The following is a 21296-nucleotide window of genomic DNA, read 5'->3' as shown; positions in this document are numbered from 1 at the left end:
ATAATAGCATTCAAAGTGATGTATTAAAGTAAAATAAAGGTTGGGATGGTAACTCTTTAGCACACAACATGGCAAGTTTGTTTGTTTTTAGCTACTAAACAGGGTGCAACCCAAAATTAGGTCAGCTAATCAAAAACACAACTATAGTAGGGTTTTCTAAATATGTTTATCTGAAGATAGCCAACTAAACTAAAAAATACTAACAATGAAAAGAGGCTGGTGTAAGTGTTGCAAGGCGCTTCCAGCACAGTTAATCCTGGCATGCAATCCAGTTCATTTCAGTTTATTTATATAGTGCCAAGTCACAGCAACAGTTGCCTGAAGGCACTTTACATTGTAAGGTAAAGACCCTGCAATAATAGAAAGAGAATTCCAACAATGGCAACTAGGCTCAGGGAGAGACAGTCATCTGCTGAGGCAGGACAAAAGACACATGGACATAAACATGACTTATGTTTTTTTCTATTTTTGTCATTTAAAATCTAGGTAATGTGTATCCTCTGTTAGTGTTACACTATGCACAGCTGCAGCAGCTGCCTTGCAATGCAAACTGTTTTATATTTAATAATACATAACACATTTAATATGACAACTGCACATGTGCATTTGTTGTTTGATTTGCTGATTAAATTAAGCAACAAAGAAGTCACAACTAATACAAAGAGGCAGAATTCTTTGTGCAAGAATTGCTGTAATACTGTTACATTTATTAGGTTACGGTTTCTTTGCTTTATGTTTTATGGTAGTGTTACGTATTTACTAATGTCTTACTAATGCTTAAGAGTGTGCAGTTAATATGAAGTGTTATCTGATTTGGAATTACTTTAATATAATGGGTGCTTTCAAAATGAGTGCTCATGTGTGAAATGTGATCCTGCTCTATTAAACTGAGGCAAGATATACAAAATCATTTGGAGTGTTTGTTTATTGCTTATATCGTGAGTGTGACTTCTTTCTTTTTTTTTTTTTTCAGAAGCTCCAAGTTCAATTTGCAGCAAATGTCAAATGTGAATAGATTTTATAGAATCAGCACCTCAGCGTGTTAATATTAAGACTTTGTAGCTCGCTTATAGATAAATGAAATTCTCAGTCACTGATTTCAGTGGCTCCTTTTGCACCTGCATATCATTATTTTTAGCCTCTTTTATGGTTCAGGGGTCTCTAGTTTTTCAACCATTTGCCCATGAATTTATTTGTTCACCTTCATATGGTATTCAGAAGGTGACTGTTCACATCTTCTTCTAGCTGTATTTTACAGCTACAGGATAATCTCTCACAGACAAGAAGAGCAGTAACTACAATAATAAAGAGGACGCTATTCTACACTATTCTCTAAAAGAGTAACATGTGGTAAATTTAATAAATACACATTTGAGGTTAAAATAAAACTTTTATTATGTGCGATTGATGTTCCTGCTGACAGTGAGAGAGCCTCATTTGTGGAATACTTCTTGACAGAGTGCACTTGTTGCCAGGATAAAATCCTGGCAAATAACCCGTACACAACTATCAGAAGATAAACAATATATTACTTTGTTATTATAACAATTTTGTACAAAGCTCTTCATAATTTGCCTCTTATTTTTCTGACACTGAGTTACACGCCCATGGCAGAACTCTTCTATGCATCTCACTTATTTGGAGAGACATTTGGACACAGTGTGTTGCGTCTCGTTTGACATGTTTTCATTGGATAAAAATTACGCTTGGCTGATCAACTAAACGCCATTTCATCTTTCAAGATTTAGCCTACACTTTTCCATCAATAATGTGTTTTTTCCAATTTAAATGGATTCTTTGTCTTCACTGATTTATTTTAGGGTTGTTTTTCTGTTGTGTTTCTGTTGTTTTAATAATGGGAGACAAAGGATTTTTTTACTGTTTATTTTCTAGTATTTAGATCCAGTATTTTCGAAGACAGTGTGCTATTATATAAGGGTAGAAATTAAAAGGAAAAATGCTGCAATTTACTAAAACAAAATTTCACAGGAGTGGCAAAATAATATTTCAAAAGGGATTAAAAAAAATAAAAACAAATTATTTAAAGTAATCATCACTAATTCTTCCAACTGTACAAAGCTTTATAAATATAGTATTATAGCTACATTGTGGAACCTCAAAGTTCTATTCCTGTATTTCAAAGTATGTCCACTGAGTTACAACTATGTGTATTTAATAGGTTTATAAACTGAACAAAGGGAGCATGTGCACATAAGTTTCAATACTTTCAGTTATCATTTACATTCCACAGAAAACAGGTCAGTGATCTGTTCGATCTTGAGAGTTCCGTAAAAGTGTGAGCAGGTGAAGCTTTTCCCTGCTGACTTTGATTTGACAGAACTTTGCAGTTAAACATGCAGAGGTGCAAATTTTTTATCATTTTCCTTAGTTGTTAAAAATGATGGACAAATGATAGCTGAGATGAATAAAATACATTGCACTCATGAAAACTAATCATAGATCACTAAAATCTTGTTCAGCTTGAGGAATAAACAAACAACTTCCATTAATTCTCAACAACATACCAAAACATAACCATGCAAAAGTTAAAATACTTCACAAAACTAGTGAATACCTGCTAAAATCCCTATTTCATCAGTCTCATAGAAGCAGGTGTTTGCAGAGCTGCAAAGTTATACAGTCATAGGGGAGCATTTTTAATCTGTAAATCTATTTTCCTTCTTAGATCTTCACTAAGTACCTTGGATTTTCCTGTTGTTTTGCATATTTGTCAATCCAATGAGTGCTGTCAAAAAATCTTTTTTATGCTGGCAAAGAGAAACGACCGCCTACAGTTAATCATGATCACTAACGAGAAGTTAATTGGCCTTGGCCTTGTCAAGTTAGAATATAACGTAGAACCTTAAGGAGAGTTCAATGAAATCATTAAAAGCCCTTCCATGACATTCACACCCACAATGATATGTATGAAAACTTCTAACCACAACTGTGCAAGACAGTTACAAGTACCTGAGTATCCAATTGCTCAACAGGAACCATTATAAGGATACAGAAAGTTCAGCCACAGCCAAATATCAATAGTATGACAGGTACTGAGAAGCCATCTGACTGATCCGAGCCATCAATACATAGGTCCTACCGGCCATCAGATACCCAACTGGAATGGTACACTGGCCACCAGAGGAGATAGATGCAGCTGATGTGACGAGGAAATACTCCTGGAAAACTGTTTGCTGTGTTCAGACTGTACAAATAAGTCCTAGAGACTGAAGAAGTCACTTGGATGAGTGACAAAATGTTTCTCTCACTGAAAATACTACGTCCAGATGAACAGAATCAACCTTTTGGGTGTCCAAGAGAATATCCAGCATATAGCAGCGGGATGTAAGATCCAAGCTGGAATAGCATATACTAATAGACACAACCAAGTGGTTGGGATAGTGTATGGCAGTGTTTCCCAACCTTTTGGACCCACGGCACATATTTCACATTAGGAAAATCATAGCGGCATAGTGGAATTGGCTCGGTTTGTTCCCAGTATATCTTTTTTGCTTTCTTCTGACCACTACTCATGATAGGGCCTTCATCTGGGTCTGAGTTTTCTCCGGGACCCAGGTCAGACTGACTACTTTTTCTTTTCAAATATTTATCTGTTGCTATTACGCACTGCATTGTCTCACTCGCAGCATGACTATTATGTAATTTCTTCTTCGTCTTGTTCTGTTTTACTGGCAGTTGGCAACCCATTTAATTGGAGCAGGCAGTTGTACTGCCCTCTAGTGGAAGAGAATGTAATTGTTCTCCCGTTACTCAAGCCAGTCGCTTAGAGTACTAATCAGGTGGAACCAGATGATCTTCCATGGCACACCTGATCATTTCTCACGGCACACCTATGTGCCGCGGCACAGTGGTTGGGAAACACGGGTGTACAGGAACACTAGAATCCCAAAGTCAGCAGATTTCTGCTGTTTGGTGAATCTTTGTCCATCTGTACTTCTGAGAAACACCTAATACCTAATTATCCACTTCTTGCCAATTAATCTACTTTGTTGCAAATATGTTTCTCCCCTGTGTCCATCACACCATTTTGTTCCTTCACTTGCTTTATAACAGAGATAAGTAAAAGCAAAAGCAAAGCGATTAGTGTATTTGTCAAAAAGTATAGCACAAGTAAAAATCTCACTGAACAACAGCAGTCAGTATTTCAACAAGCACAAGTGCTTTGAGAGGAATTATGTATTCAGCAGCATTGTCATCCAAGTCATTTGCATTTGTCTGTGAAGTTTAGAAAAAAAAATGTGTATTGTAGGGGAGACATCATTTTTCTGAATATGCTTTTCTTGCCCTGATGGATTTCCATCAAACTGGGTTCTTTTTCACCGTGGCAGAAGTGAATTAAACTGTCAATGTTAAGCAAGTTGTGTCATCATGACCTTTCATTCTACTCCCACTGTTATTGTATGTTCAGCAAAGCTCTTTACTGAGGTTCAAAGATATATATATATATTTAGAAACAAAACTGTAATCTTCAAATATTTGTGTTGATCCAATGAACATGGAAATCAATCTTACACTACTCTTGTCAGTCTTCTGTCCTTGAACCATATATTGATTCCCTGCCATATCCCAGTAGTACTCTTCTCCAGCTCATTCTACATAATATCATCTGTAGAAAGCAGATGCCTTTTCATGGATGCCTGGAAGTTAAACTTCATAGTTACACCTGGTAAAGCAGCAATGCTGGTCGTTTTATTAAAGATGAAAGAATTTAGACAGTTTTTAACTCTTAGTGATGCTGCAGTGTTCGTTTGACCTGAAGTATACGGAGTTTAGGACCCAGATTACTCCCAAATTTAAGACCATCTTAGTCCGACAAATATGACAATAACGACGGCCGCTTGCATGTTCTGCAAAAAAATGTGCTTTGTCGTGTATCTGACGGACAAACACCAAACCAGTTCCACATCACTGAAGTTGCACCATTTTTACAAACCAATTCTGGTTCATCTGTTTCACTCAACAATCGGCCATGTGCGTATGAAAACAAAGGCACTGCGCATGCGCGTTTTACTCATATTCTATCGCGATATTTCATTTTCCTATCGTTGCCTAACATTATACCGGTATTACCGTGAACGGTATAATATGGCCCAGCCCTACACTGTAATGTGTAGATCTTGTCAGGATCTATTGGTCTCATATTTCTATTGGTTCCTACATTTTATGACTCCATTACAGCAGCCTTGGTCCCGCTGACCTAAACAACTCTGTTCTCTATATTTCACCCTATGTGTTTCTTTGCATGTTCCTGTTTTCTCCCACACAGTAATAACAGCTCTTTGACCCCAAGCAAAAGCCAAGAGCTAAGAGCAATGCTATGATTGCAAACATAATAGACATATTTTACACTATGTATGTCTTGCTGATAGTTCACCATTGATAAATTAATGTCAGAGAACCCCATCGCCACCCACACAAATATTTGTTACCTATGCAATTACTCACCCACATGTACTTAAGTACAATGCAGTGTGATTACAGAATGCCTCAGCAGCCACGTCATGTGTGACAAGCAAACCTTTTTCAGTTGCTATAGAAGCTTGTGTAAGGAGATATGAGGCAGCATGTGATTGCTGATTTTAAGAAGTAAACTGTAAAAGTTAATGTAAAAACTTTGAGAATTATGTCCATAACAAATGACCAGTCAGAGTGGAGTTATAAGAAAGAACCAATGTTACAAATTGGGGGAAAAAAATGTCAAATAGCTGTATTGGAGAGCACATAACTAGAAATGTATGTATGTTTTTTCCTGGTTTGTGTGTGCTGTTATTTTCTTTATTCTTCCACTTAACATTTTGTAAATTTCTTTAAAGTTATTCTTTAATTATAGTTTGGATTCAGAAAATGTGTTTGTCACTCTCACAGTAATGTGACACCCCTTTTAGATTAATCTATAGATGATGTCTCACTGATTTACTTGACTTAAAGCAGCATGATTTACAGGCACCTCTCTGTACAGTTAAAGGACTACAGTGATAATGCTATGAATAGCAGTCAGTCATGGTCACTCTGCTTTCTGCTCAGGCATATTGTGCACCTCTTCATTACTAAAGTAATTTCCTCAAATAATCCAGGTGAGCGTTTTAAGCACAACCTTGAATTCCATTCAACACTGTTGACAGCAGAGATGTGGATTATAATGCAGAATAGATTTGAGAAATGTTGAATGTTTTGATAGTTTTCTGCTGCTGTGAAACTTGTCACAAGTGGAATCTTTTGTAACTGTGACTCCAAACTTTACAGTCTGTCTTCATATCTGCAGAAGTGGATAGTATTTCACACAAAGAAGACATATTTTGGTTCCACATCACTGTAAGTGAGTGATTTTGATTGTTTATGTGGCCCGGTCTCCGACTGTACTCGGAGGAGCACAGTTTTTATTCTGTAGTTTTGAGTGAAACGGCAAAATTTAACTATTCCACTGGCTCAGCCTAAAACTGCCTTTCAGGGTCTGAGACAACAGTAACTTTCATATATACATGTTAAATTCAAACAGTATAGACAACAGTAGTGACCTGTCAAGAAACAAATACAACAAAAAAGAGAAAACAAAACAAATAAACACATTGTTTACATCCCACAACTTTGCAGGTCAACTGGCAATAAAGTGCACTGTAAACTCTCTTTTAAACATACATTTCTATGGGAGAACATCATGAACTCACTTCAGTTTCTCCACACAGCTACTGTGCTAGGACAAGTACACACGCAGGAATCACACAGCAAGTGATCTCCCCTCTGAATCAAACAGAAACATAGTTATGAAAAGTGAATAACAGTGTAAACTTAACAACTTTGAAATCTGTTAGGACACGGTCACTACTCACGCCAACCCGCTCTTCAGTCCCTTTCACAGCATGTGACCATTAAACATGCACCCGTCGCGCGTTAAGAACTCTACAGAAATGGTCACAAACATGGAGTCATTGCTAAAGAAACTTAGCTAATTACAGTCTACTACAACACTGGTGACAATATTTTGCAGTATGCTACACTTTTTAGCACATTTACCTCTTGTGTAGCTAGCCACAGAATCTTTTGCAGTCTCTAACTCTCCAGTGCTCCCGCTCACAGCGCTCAGTGTGTGACGCAAACTTGAGCGCATGCGTGCTCTGGCTTACGGCGGCTCTTAAAGGGACAGTATACCCCCAAAACACCAGGTCTAGTCATCACCATGACAACCCTACAACAGACCTCCGGTAGACAGGCAACCAGTCAAAAACACAATCCCCTCTTTTTAAACCCTTTCCATGCATAGTATTAGTTCACTTGGCTACATTTATAACAAAGGATATTTTGATATAAAATAATCAACAGAGAATTCGAATGTATGAGATTATTCCTCCATGTCTTCATTGATCAGCTTTAATCATACAGAGTTTGGAGTATGCAGCAAGTCAGCATTAATCGCAGTGTCCAATTCTTTCTATGTGAGCACACCAGTGGAGGTGGAGTGAATGGGGTTATAGCACTGGGAAAAGAGCGAGACAGAACCTACATCACCTGAAAACCTGCAGGCAAATCAATAAAAGATCAGAGTTCTGGCTTTGATTCAGCTGTTGACAGGATTCTTATGGGGAGCAGGTGGGGCTGGTAGTAACCTTAGTTTTCTGAGAGATATTCTGTCTTACCTTTTGAATGATCAAATGACTCCAGGGATGGATGAGGTACAGAGTATATTTAATTTAATCTACAACAAGAACAGAATTGTTCTACATTAAATCATTTACCCCAAATTATAGTGCATATTGTGCATGAAAACAACCTTTATTTAGTATATTTGTTAGTATGCACAGTTTGCTCTTAGGCCTATGTCACTTGCATAAAATGTATGTATATGTGTGTGTGTGTGTGTGACTCACTTTAAATGTCACATAGTCCACAAATGTTAATGCATTGTCAGATTTAATTTAATTTATTACTGCCCTTAAGACCAATAAGCAGTCATTGGAGTGCTTGACTGGAAATCATAACATCTACTCAAAACAAGTTTCTGTTATAGGTTGCAGGTGCGTGTTACTTGGTAAATATATTATGTATATGTTCACAGTTTAAATCAATAATAATTGATTTCTGATTTATTAAAAATATCTCTTACCAACTGCTGCCATGGTAAAAAGGTTTCCACAGAATCCAGTCCAGTAAAAAACAAACATTGCTTCAGTTCAGTTTATTTTGCAGGCAATTTTTCTTATGCATAGCATCTTAAAGTCCTGCCACAACATCTCAATATGATGTACTCGTGGATCTTTGATGGTTCATCTTGGAAAGTGGTTCTGACTCTCACTAGTCCACAGCCTCCTTCATTCTACTCAGCGTTTAATCTCAGGGTTCTGGATTTGGGGTGAAAACCTTCATGTTTGGTAAGGAGCTTTCTTTTCTTGATGTCTCCTTTAGACATCTGATTATCCCATCAGTGTATCCGATGACTGGGTGTTGATGTTGATTGTCTGGACCATCTTCTTCCCATTCTGCTGACTACTCAGTACTTGCCTTATTCTCTGCAGGTATTTGGCGGTTGAAGCTTTTGCAGTAGCCTCTTTGTAGTTCCAATTTGCCTGTGGTATTCCAAGGTACTTATAGCTGTCCTCAGTGTCTACAATGTTAGCTTCTAAATAATGTTAGGGCCTGTTGCTGTCAAACTCTTCATATTTGAGACTCTTTATTGGACATCTGCCACGGTGGTGGATACTCGATCCTGCTCAGTGAGGTCGTTGTGGTCTGTTCTTAGGAGAACAACCCCACCAAGAGTCCATACCTCAGAGGCCTCAGGTATGAACAGCTTGTTGTACTACTTTCTTCATCACACCTTTCTGTGCTTTGGATATCTAACTTCCCTCTGTTTTACCTTGGTGTTGGCCTCATCATCAGTCCCGGGTTGTCAACATCTGACGTGCACCTGACCTCACACTTTAATTAATCAATTAATCAAGTGCATTTGGATAGCCGCACCTTGTTGTTTCATACCCTTTTCATTTCAAAAGGGGTGTCATTAATTGGAGTCTGGTAAAAGGTTTCTTTTCCCACGACTACGTCTATTTTCTGCAGGGATCATGTTTTGGAATAAGTAGACAAAATAGACATTCAGAACGTACATCATGCCAGCAATGTTTCCAACATCACAGCTCCCAGCTGGCATTGTTGAGGTGGCAGTAGCTGTTTTACACTTGGGCTTTTATAAAATTGTAGTGACCAGGTTACATCTCAGCTGTGTCCACTGCTTCTTCTTCTTCTTCTTTTTTCTGTCTTTATCAGATTTGCAGGTTTGTTTGATGGCCGGTACACATAGAATACAGTAACAGCTGATAGGATGAAACCTGCTCATAGAGGCATTATATTCCTTTAGGTCTGTCTGGATGTTTGTCCAAGTGTATTAATGCTTTGGCATAATTATTTCTCTGATCCACTGATTTGTTTTTATTAACACCACATCTTTTCATTCACTTTCCTGTTTGACTGACTACCAGAGATGGGCAGTAACGCGTTACTGTAATCCGATTACTTTTTTCAAGTAATGAATACAGTAAGGGATTACTATTGCAAAAAAGGTAATTAGATTACCGTTACTTTCCCGTTAGCACGCTGCGTTACTGCGTTACTAAAACCGTGATTCTTTTGTGAGTGTCTCATGACAGTGACGTAAGCGAGTGCGACGTTCGTGGCAACAGCTGTGTGCAGATCAAGAATGGATAATATATCGAGCGCGGGGGAGAGTATGACCGTGCAGCGTTTAAAGCGTGGAAGTACTGACCTTACTTTGAGTTTGATTCAGTAAAAAGTGACAAAAACATTAGCGTCCGCTGTTCACTGCGTGGGAAGAAAACTTCTTTTTACAGCGGAAAAACCCCTTAACTTCCGAGCAAGAACCGAGTGCGCTACCACGTAATGGGAAACTCACAGAGAAACTCGCGGATTCTTCAACTGACCGCGGCACACCTGCACCAGCGCAAACCTCCGCCTACCCCACTCCTGCTATACAGGTGAAAATAGAGCAACAGGACCGCTGAGTCTTTGATTTTATTTATTTTCTGCTGTGTTTTATTGCATTTGAAAGAGTGAATGTAAACACAAAAACCTATTTTATTTTATGTGCAGGAATGCGCAGAAAATAGATTTAAATGTTAAACAAATTTCTTCCAGTCAGTGAATGTTGCATATAATTTAATTTTTGCTTGATGCGTAAAGTTAAAAGATTAAAACTAATAAAACACATTATAAAAAGAGACTTTTTCCATTTGATTACATTTTATATGATGGATTAGGCAGAAAGTAGAATTGGGCTGAAAGATCTATTTCTTTATTACCTATTCAGTTTGAAAATCATGTTTTAAAAAAAGTAACTAAGTAACTAATTACTCTTGAAAATAAGTAATCAATAAAGTAACAGGATTACCTTTTTGGGAAGTAATCAGTAATTAGTTACTGATTACTTTTTTCAAGTAACTTGACCAACACTGCTGACTACTGCTGCTTATGCACATTCTGTTTTTCCTTCTACTTTTTTGCTTTTCTATTTCTCTTTCTCTCTCTCACACACACACACTCTCTCTTTGAAGGAAAAAGAAACACTCTCTATGAATTTAATCTGTTGGGTATGTCAAAAAGTTACTAAAATTTCTAACTTTCATTTTTCATTTGTTCCACTGTTTAATGTTCCTTCTGATTGGTAGTTGGTTTCTAGTGTTTCTAGCCTCTAAATTTGATCAACTTAATGAGCCTTGAGCACCACCCACTCATTTTCACCAGCTCAGAAGTACCTGGCCCTGAACAGGCACTTCTTTCTTCCTCAAAACAGCCCTGAAAGAAGTCCTTCAAATTAGTGAGTTTCCCACTATATTAACACACATAGACCACTGTTCACTGTTCGCTTCAATAGCATGTCAAAAGTTTAATCCATCCTGATAGATATTTCATTTATTGAAGATAGTAGTACATGCATTCTTGGTTCCCATAGAGTTAATCCTATTGAACATGGTGATCACTCAACTTTATTTCTTTAAAAACATATATTTGCACATTAAAACTATATATACCTATAATTACTGACCATTGTATGAGCCCTTTGTGTTTGTGTTTAGTGCAAAACAAAAAATGTTAGCATGGCCATGCTAAACCGAGACAGGTAAATAATTAGCTCAAAGCTCCTGTTTGCCTCTGGTGTAATTTTATACTTTGTAGTTTAAACCAAAAACCACATAAACAAACTAGACCATATTCTTATTTTTATCCTTTTACCTGGTAGTCTGAAACACATTTTTACATATTTTTATGTAACTCTCTAACCTTATATTTCTATATTTTATTCAGCAGAATAATAATTATAATAATAATTTAGATTGGGCTGTTGGCCAGATCTCCTTAAGAGGACAGCATATGTGATGTCAGTGAGAGTAACCTTGTTTTAAAAAAGCCTTACAAAAAACAATTAGATTAAAAAGAAAATGGCATTAAAAACGAGGCAGGACAGAAACACAAAAATGAAGGTAATGACTGAGTGGGTAAGGAGAAGCCTATGTAGCCTATGTGCGTGTGTATCCCATATTCTACAAGCAGTGATATTAACTCTTGTATTAAGATGATAATTCCTCATTTTATTCCACTAGAGATTTCTTAATGACCCGCCTCCGTCTCTCTTCTCATGCTGTCACTCTCTCTGCTTTAATCCCATTTTGTTTCCTCCCTTATTGCCTACTTATTCCCTCTCATTTAGCTCTGATTAAAATGTGTTCACTGATCCTCCTCTACCCCTATTCCTACCCTCATTTTCCCTTTCTTCATCTCTACACAACATTATCTCAGATAATTTATTCTTTCAAGCCCTGCTGTCCCTCAAAACATTCAAAGCAACATCCAAAATTCTACCAAAGTTCAATTAGAGAGTTGACATAGCACCCAGACTTTAGTTTTCTTTACTGATACAATTTTATATATTTATTTATTTTTGCAGAACAGAGACTAAGGCCTTATTACACAGACTGAGTTTAGCAAACACAAGTTATCTTTCTGTTATCTGGTTTCACCCAAACATTGACAATCAGGCTTAGCAATCGCGAAAAGCTGGTTATCAAATCACAAAGTAAACCCAAGACTTTCCTTACATGTTAACATGAAAGGGATGGTGCTGTATGTGTCAGCTTTATGCACTTTGGTCAGAAAGACTGAAAAATAATGACTATATTGACAAAGTTTTAGCTTACCTGAAGAAAGTAAGAAAGCTGGCAAAAACTCATACTGTATAAGTTAACAAACTTATCAGTTTTGCAGCTCCTTCTTCAGGACAGAAAATACAATGAATCACAACTGAGCATTTCAGTATATTAATGTTTAAAGGATAGTTTTAGTAGGGTTTAAAAATCTGAAAGTGAGTAAAGAATCTGCCCGTCCATCTAGATCATGGGGGAAGCCTAAGCAGAGAAAGCCAAAGTTCTCTTACACTAGCCACTTCCTCCAGCTCATCTGGGGGAACACATGGGGCGTGCCTAGGCCAGCCGAAAGATATTATTTTTCCAGCATGTCCTGGGTCTACCCTGGGGCCTCCTCCCAGTAACACTTCAGCCAGGAGGTGCCCAGGAGACATCCTAGGCAGATGACTAAGCCACCTCCTTTTGATTTGAAAGAGCAGTGGATTTGCTCTGAGTCCTTCCAGAATGACTGAACTTCTCTATCTCGAAGGGAGAGGCAAGCCACCCTTTGAGAAAAGCTCATTTCCATGACTTGTATATGTGATCTCATTCTCTTGGTCCCTGCTCAGAGCTCATGATCATAGGTGAGGGTGATGGTAGATAGACGGGTAAATTGATAGCTTCACTTTTATGGTCAGCTCTGTCTTCACCACAACAGACAAGTACCCCAGTCCATTTGACAACCTCCCGCTCCACTCTTCATTTGTGAAGAAGACCGAAGATGCTTAATTTTCTCATTCCATAATCTCAGACTTGGAGGCACTAAATCACATTCATGCTGCTTTACAGTTGGCTGCAAATCATTCCAGTGCAAGCTGTAGGCAACCCTCTGATGAAGTGAACAGCATCCCATCCTCTACAAAATGCAGACACATGATACTGGGCCACCAAAGCCATCTGCCACTTGGCTCCTTTCTTTCCTCAAAAATTATAAACAGAATCAGTGATAAAGGGCTTTCCTGGCAAGGTCCAACATCCACTGGCAACGAGTCCCAAACTCTCATTATGGTTGTTTGTGAAACGAATGGCAATAGCAACAGGCCAAATACCCCATACTCCTGAAGCACCTTCCACTAGATCCCCCGAGGGCTGCAGTCAAATGATTTCCCTCTGTCCACAAAACACATGTAGACTGATTGGGCAAACTCCCAAATCACCGTGACATATCCTCAAGAGAATAAAGAGCTGGTCCAGCATTCCACAACCAGGACAAAAGCCACATTGTTCCTACTGAATCCACGGCTCGACTAACAGATGGACTCACCTCTCCAGTACAGTAGTGTGATTGCCATATAATTGGAGCACATCCTCTGGCCCCCTTCTTAACAGTCTGTAATACTTAATGGCGGGCTGGCATGTTTCTACTACTGTTTGTATATAAAAACATTTTTGTAAACACTATATTTTAACATATTTAAATAATATCAACAAAAAAAGGATATATGACAAATATTTTGCAATATTTTACCCCTGAGTCATCTCAAATGCTCTGGCCAGTGATCATAAAGAGAGTGCAGGCTGCCTGCTGTTCATCTCGTAATGCCAGGTGTGGACCATCCCCAACTATCTGCTCTGGAGGAGGCTGTAAAACTGTGTGGAAGGAGTCTGATTCGGGTCAGTGAGTTAGTGAAGGTGACTTTAGTCGGACGACAGTAATACTGAGCTGAGTTGTTGAGGATTTCCAGAATGGTTCCTTTGGTTAGCGCTGCTGTTTTTGCTGCTGTTAGCCAGTGTTACTGAAACTTTCTCTGAGCGTGCATCTAATACTCACAGACTTAGTGAATAAAGTAGGACAGTTGGATGTAGGACTTTTGACCTATCATTAGCTGGTATATTGTTAGCTTATAACCAGCTTTTTACAGCTAGTTTCTGTCTGCTGTCTGGAGACGGGATCTGCTGAAAATCAGAACAATTGTGACAACATCTGGAATAAACATGTTTATGCATGTTTTGTGTGTTAGACTCCTGACTTCAGTTCAGGAGATGAGAGTTCAGGTTAGCAGGAAGGAGATCAGGATGAGACAGCAGTGGTCGACGAGGCACATGAAGAAGAAGTGGTGGAGAAAGACTGGAGGAGTGGGTATGAACACACACAATGTCATGCAACCGCACGCCATGGGTAGTTCATGGGTAGTTTAAGTTCTTTTTTTTAATTTTAAAATAAACTGCAAACAAATACATTTCAATCATGATTGATAACCCTTTTTTCGTGGCCATGTGACCTAGTTTGTTACAGCATACTAATCAGGAAAACAAAGACAATACATGTATCTAAAAAAACGTCAATATTAATAAAGTTCAAGTCTCAAGTTTCACTTGGTGCAAACTCAGTTCATTATTCTTTTTCTGAAACCTAGTTAAAGGTATACTTTGGCAATTACAACTGCTAGTAGAGCTTTGGTGCACTTTAGCATTTAAGTGCATTTAATATTTGCTTAGCGGAAAGCTCGCTTTTTATGTTTCAGTGGACATTTTGATCTGGATACGTGCTTATAAAATAAAAAACAAATAAAAAAGGAAATACATATGCAATCACTACAATTATTAAAATTACAAGCTGTTTTGCTGTATAACATGTTTTTAAAAAAGTTTTTTATGATAATATTTTTACCAGATTTTGAAAGCAAAGCTGTTCCTCGCATTCTGGTTCATTTCTATCAAGCATGTATTCTTCATGTGTTCTAATACATAAGCACAAACTGTAATAAGCCCTGTGTATATTCTTTTGTTGCTCCATTAATGTTCATTTGTAACTGCAGCAGACGATTGCCTTTTGGGACTTATGTTTTAAGCATTTTATTTTTAATTTTAAGCAGTCAGTTTTCTTTGCTTTCAGTGTATTTTTCTGTTCATAATGTTAAGCTGTCTGTTAAGCTGCTGTTATTGTTATCATATTTGCTTACTGCTGGTGCCATTTACAGCTTCAGTCAGAGTCAGAAGGTTTTGTTTGAGATTTGTTTTTTGTTCTTCTTTTATTCGGTTGTTGTTTTGGTCGTGCTCCAAACCAGCATTGACCTTTGTAAAGGGATAATCCACTAAATCGCCCAGCCGGCCATAAAGAGCTTTTTATTTACCACATACTGTCTCCTGGCATTTTAAACCCACTCTTCAGTCTCCAACTCAGCCACGATCCTCCCACTCAATCGCTTTCTCAGCTGTCTCTTTTTCCATTTTCATATCACTCATTAGCTTGAACTCTTGATCACTACCAGCTCTCAGCTCTATTGCTTACACATTCTTTGCACCTTCCTCAATGTACACCTTGTACTTCCTATCGTTAACCCTCTTTCGTTTACTCCTCTTCTATCTCGCGCATCTGTGCTTCTTCTGTTTATCCATATACTTTTCATAGTACCTTTCTCACCTTCTTGTGCTTTTTCCAATCAAACAGCGTGTGTCCCTGTAACCCTTTTGAGGAATGTACACAGGAGGGGAATGTAGACAGAGATAAACAGCCACACAATAAACGTCAGGAGCACAAAACCACTACATGCCATAAGCAGTAAGTTAACAGTGTTTCGGAGTTATGTGTCATATGAGCAGATGCTTTAATCTATGCTCGATATGCCCTTGAGTAGAAATGCCAAAAATCAAAAACATATAAATCAGAAAAATCTTCATATTTAATTGCCAAAAGTGACTTAAAATGTCAAATTACAGTTTTTAATTTTTAAATTAAATTACTCATCATCCTTTATGTTTCACCGTTGAGTTTGAATGGTTTGGATGGGGCACTTTTGTCTTTGTTTACCAGAAAATGTTCTAAAATCTTTACACCTGATCGGGAACACTTTACCTTCACACTGAATTGAGCCAGCTCTGCCTCTTATGATCCTGATTATGATGCCTTGTGTGCATCTCCTAGATTAGGTGTTTCAGGCATGTCCGGCCAGCAGGGGAGAAGGGCAGAGCCAGGATATAAGGTTCTGTCTCAGCTTGTGAATGCCTTGGTTTGTACATGAAAGAGCTGAAGATTTTGTCCACAAGGGAAGTCTGGATATTGCCGCTTAAAATGCTAAGTGATAGGAAATGATGCGTGAAAGTTCAAGAGGGTATCAGATGTCTACTAGGTGGTGTTGAGTGTCAAGTAAATACATCTATGGATCAATAAAGACAGAATATATTGTGCTGAAAATTAAATTAAGGGTAGGTCTTTAAGTTATTACCTTCATAGCATATATAAACATGGCAGAAATTCATTAGTGGGCTATGGCTTAAGTTTGTATATTAGTATAATATATTACAAAGTTATATTATACTAAAGTTATTTCTTTTTTTTAAATGTTTATCCCTGGGATCTAAACAATCACAGGCAGAACAGCACAACTTTTTTAACTAATCTGCAGAAAACACATGCATACTTGTAAAATAAGCAAAATGCTGTTCACTTTGTCAAGTCATACTACAAACATTTAAACCTTATGAAAACATTATCTTCTGATGTAGGAAAACTACATTCATGGTCAGTGGGAGATAATTTGGAAAGCACCTTTGTTCATTTCCCCTAATAATGTAAGGGAATGTAATGTTTTAATGTAATGTTTTGTAGCAGAAGCCTGATACCTTTTTGCATATAACTTTATTTTTATGGGCTTCAAATACCACATAAACCTAAAAAAGGTGAAAAATATAACATGCATTAGTGAAATTTAATAACGTATTCTACTTTTCTTCATTAAAAAATGTAGTCTTGGTCAAATTGCCTCAAGGTCTAATATTTCACTATCCTTCCTTTTGCAAATGAAATTCATAGCAATTTGCCTCAAAAACTGATACATGAATCATTAAGATTCAGAGACACTTTAGATTAAAGATATCACCTTATTAATGCAATTACCTTTGACTCAGTGTGCCGAAAAACATATGATACTTTCAAAAGGGAAAATCAATCTATTCTCACATTTTCATGAAGTTCCTGAAAACAGTTGTGGTCTTTTATGTGCACTCCACAGAGCTCGGTGTGTGTAAATGTGAGCATCCAAGAATCTGTCTTAACAGCACAAGCCAACCTACAAATCTCATGAAAGACTCACACGTCACACGCACACACCTGTCCAAAGAGGCTATCTAAAAGGGCTTTGATTCCATATAGACCTGTCTCACACCCTTATACACCCTCCACAGAGAAAAGCTGTGATAGTAAAATATTGTTCAGCAGCGTACTGGTAAGATTTTGTTATTGTGTGTAAGGAAGAGATGGAAGAATAAAATTGAAGTAAAGGAGAGAGTGTGTTTACTGCATGTACACTGATCAGAAACACACATTTTAATGGACAAGAATAAAAAGACTTTTAGAAAATGATGATATAAATAATCAAAGCTGTGAAGCGGGAAAGTTAAAAAAGGTGATGTTGTTACAAAAATACTTTTATAGCTAAAACTATTTTTGTAATGTGAAAAAAAAATTACCAGTAATGTTAGGTTAGGCCTGCCACAGGCTAGCAACCCTTGCCCTATGGCACCTCGAATAGCCTCCCATGATGGAGGGACTGACTGTCTCTACAGAACTGAGATAAAAAAAGAAAAAAAAAAGAAATGAAACATAAAACAAAGTTTGGTTGGAAAAAAAAGAAAAATTATTCCATTCTTTTTTTGAGAATTTTGAGCTTTAAGGAACATCCCGACAGAGTAAAACTAGGATATACAGAAGGGTCTGATCATTGTGGGAAAAGTGCAGAAAGGACTGGGATTAATATATTCACTCTTGTTTGAAATTGTAAAAATCTTGCAAACATCCTTTTGAATTACTTCAACATAACCTAAGACTGAGCAAGTTCAAGCAGATATGACATTCATTTCTCCAACTCAGAGCTCTGGAGCATAGATCTAATTATTTGCTTTAAGTTTCTTGAAAGCTCTTAAATTGAATGGAACTCTAATCACTTAATTTCCTTGTCATAACTGATGACACAATACAGGTGCATCATCAAACTGTATGAATTTGGACTGTGTCATGTGACAGTATAATACTACTTGCGGTATGGAAACTGTCATGAGAATGAGGATAATGCCAGATGGGGCCACAGTTCTGAAAATATGACTTGTTGAATTGTGCTTGTAAAGTGTAAACAGACTAAGAATGACAAACTAACACAGGAAATTACATTATAGAAACTTAACATCATGAAACTCTATGAGATGTTCCACAATTTTGTCTGCCTACCAAAAGATGTGGATCAGACTTCCCTGCTGTTTTAGTGTAGAGGAAGACTTCTGCAAAAGTACCTGCTAGTGCCTGTAGACTCATCATTCATGCACAAACAGTATTTACAGATTTAACTGGCTTTGAGGGGTCATATGGGAGTGAGGTAAAGAGAGGACAAAAAAGGGCACACGCAGGAGGACAAAGAAGATTGAGCAGGGGGGAAGAGGATTAGCGTGAGAATAAGGATGCATTCAAAAGCTTGGCTGAGAGGGGGAACATGAGGAAGCAGGAGAGTGGGAGAAGAAGAGAAGAGAAAGAAAGAATGTAAGGGAGAGAGCACATAGACTGAAGGAGTTGAAAGCACTTCAAAGCAAAAGTTAGAGAGTCAGAGAAAGACAGAGTAGGAAAGCAAGGTAGACAGAGGAAAAGCGAGGGAGAGATAGAAGGAGCGTCTTCCATCCTGTTAAACACTGTGGAGTGGGAAATGGGATTTTGTGTCACATTGCTCCGGCAAATTGCTGCATGGTGCTGGCTTATAGAGGATAGCCAGTGCTTCTTCTTGACATATACAGCTTTTCAGAGACTACTGTGGAACCCAAAGGTGCCCTGCCGCAAAGTTAGAATGGGTGTCCACATCATTCCAGATAAATTGGTTCCTGAGGCCATTGTTCATGGATGCTGGTAATACCTTGGCTGGCCTCTTGTGGAAGGGACCGAAGAACAGTCAGGTTAACTCTGATAAGTCAGAAGGGACTTCAGTACTATTCTTAAACTAAATGTATAAAATTAGGGAAAAAAATAGCTAGTTAGCTTTTATAGTTGGCATTTCAGAAAACGGAAAGCAGAACCATGATGTCCACAGTACATCCCTAAAAAGCAATGGCCTTAAATGCATGTTATTACCTCGTGTTACAAGTCTGTCCCACAAATGCTTCATTATTACTATGTAATAATATAATAATATTATAATAATGTAATATAAAAACAAAGAGTGTAAGTGAAAATGTGTTTTTACAATGTTTATTATTATTTATTTATTTATTATAAAGATTCCCTTTGTTTGCTTGCTTCCACATTCCATGTTTATGACGATGATCTGGTTATGTTGAGCAGCCTCCCGGGGTGTGTGGGCGGGATATCTCTGACTCACTGTTTCTCACACCTATCAGTGGTGCTTTGTTCCCATCTCTGTCTTCTTTCTGGCGGCGTCTTGTGTGCTGCGTCCTATGTTTCTCAAGCAAGTAATAATGCGATTTAATAATTTATACCATTGAAAGGCGTTGTTGCTTCTTTTTAATAAGGCGACACACAAACACATCACAACCATAGATAATGGGCCACACCATGACTAAAGTCAAAATCAATACTTTCTGAAGGACAGTATCACTTCCAGCCTTTTAGTGTAAAATATTTTTCAAATGTGAAGGTTGAGTAGGTTTTAAAAATCACAGAGTGGTATTATTGTTTCAGTTCAGTGCATAGATAATTAGCAAACATTAATATAAAAGGTCTTTGTTTTATCTCTTATTTAACTTTGATAAATGGACAATTACCTATATAGCGGTATTTACCCTACCTGAGCACTCAACAATAGGTTTCACATTTAGATTATCTATTGTTTTTCTTGATGATCGCAATGCATTTATTATGATTTGACTGATAGATTGTGATACTTTATTTTGATCGATTTTGACACACTAATGGCCTTTCTGAAGTAGTCAGTTGGAGTAGTTTTCCATTAAGTAGAATTCCTTGCTTATTTAAGACAGTCTTGTGTTGTGTCCTTCATTTTGCTGCTGGTAATTTTGTAGGGTGCAGTTTTTTGAGACATTACCATAAGTGAAGAGATACAGGTTTCTTTAGATCACTCGTTCAGAAGTGATCTGAAAGAATATATACATTTTTAGTGATAATATTTTACCCTGTCAGACCTGGAGCTTATTTAAAGGCCTGGTGCTAAAACACACACACACACACACACACACTATAGGTGAAGCATAAATATGAAGGGAATAAAATGTAATTATTATACCAATATTATATCATACAGTACTTAGCAATTTCATTATTGCAGGTATGGCTGTTGAGAGCTGAAACCACACATGCTTACCCTTTGTGCCTCTTGCTATTGATCAAAACATTAGCAACGTAGCTCAGTAATGAATTGGAAAATCAAGGCAGGCTTTCCATTGTCTCCATTCTTTTGACATTTTAAACAAGCCAGCATAGAACCACTGCAAACAAATTCTTGATTTATAAAGCAACATGATCCTGAGTTCCCTTCAATATATGGTACTGTTTTTTGATTAGCTTTGAGGCTGGTGGAAACATTTTATTTAGTTATTTATTATAAATGAGTTTTAGTTTAAGTGACTTTTGGTATAGTGTAAGAACAGAAAGGACAAGCAACCTTTGGTGTTTCTGCAACTGGAGGTTTTGCAATGTCGATGATTTCAGGGAATGTGACTCTCAGATTCATAACTCGGTGACTTTTATGTTTTAATGCCTTACTGAAATTCAATCAAAACCCTAAAGCGAACAGTAACAGCCTCCTCCGGTTCTTTATCCTATACTTAAACATTAAATAAAGTATTAGCATTATTTACTCAGGCTATCATAAAACAGCTTAGAAGCCGAGACATTTCTAAAAGAAAAGGGTGCAAAAATCCCAACATTACATTTTTTTTATGTATACATTTTTTGCTTGTATATTTTTTCAACATAGGCATTGTTAAAGAAAACAACAGCATATCTTGTTATATAAAATTATTTCCACTTTTTAACCATTTCTGCGTCTTTTTAGCCCATTGTTTATATTCAACATTCAGTGCTGACTTGGAGCTAAATGTACATTCACTGTATATTGTTTCCAAATTTGAATGTCTCAAGTCGTGTTAAATAGTCAAATGCTGGAGAATTTGCTCTTCATAAGAGCTCTGTAGTAATTA

General features: G+C 37.4%; 1 long non-coding RNA gene across 1 annotated transcript; it reads right to left on the bottom strand.

The window, feature by feature from the left end:
* Positions 1 to 6368: 6368 nt before the first annotated feature.
* Positions 6369 to 7686, bottom strand: LOC120740449. The gene is made up of 2 exons (XR_005697372.1): positions 6849 to 7686; positions 6369 to 6759 (listed from the first exon to the last, which is right to left on the bottom strand). It is a non-coding gene; the product is annotated as an uncharacterized LOC120740449 (long non-coding RNA).
* Positions 7687 to 21296: the final 13610 nt, after the last annotated feature.

The sequence above is a fragment of the Simochromis diagramma genome, unplaced genomic scaffold, assembly GCF_900408965.1.
Source record: "Simochromis diagramma unplaced genomic scaffold, fSimDia1.1 OVJJ01000304.1, whole genome shotgun sequence".
Classification (NCBI taxonomy): Eukaryota; Metazoa; Chordata; class Actinopteri; order Cichliformes; family Cichlidae; genus Simochromis; species Simochromis diagramma.
Note: the sequence above shows the minus strand (reverse complement) of the source record. Positions and strands in the feature narration are given on the sequence as shown.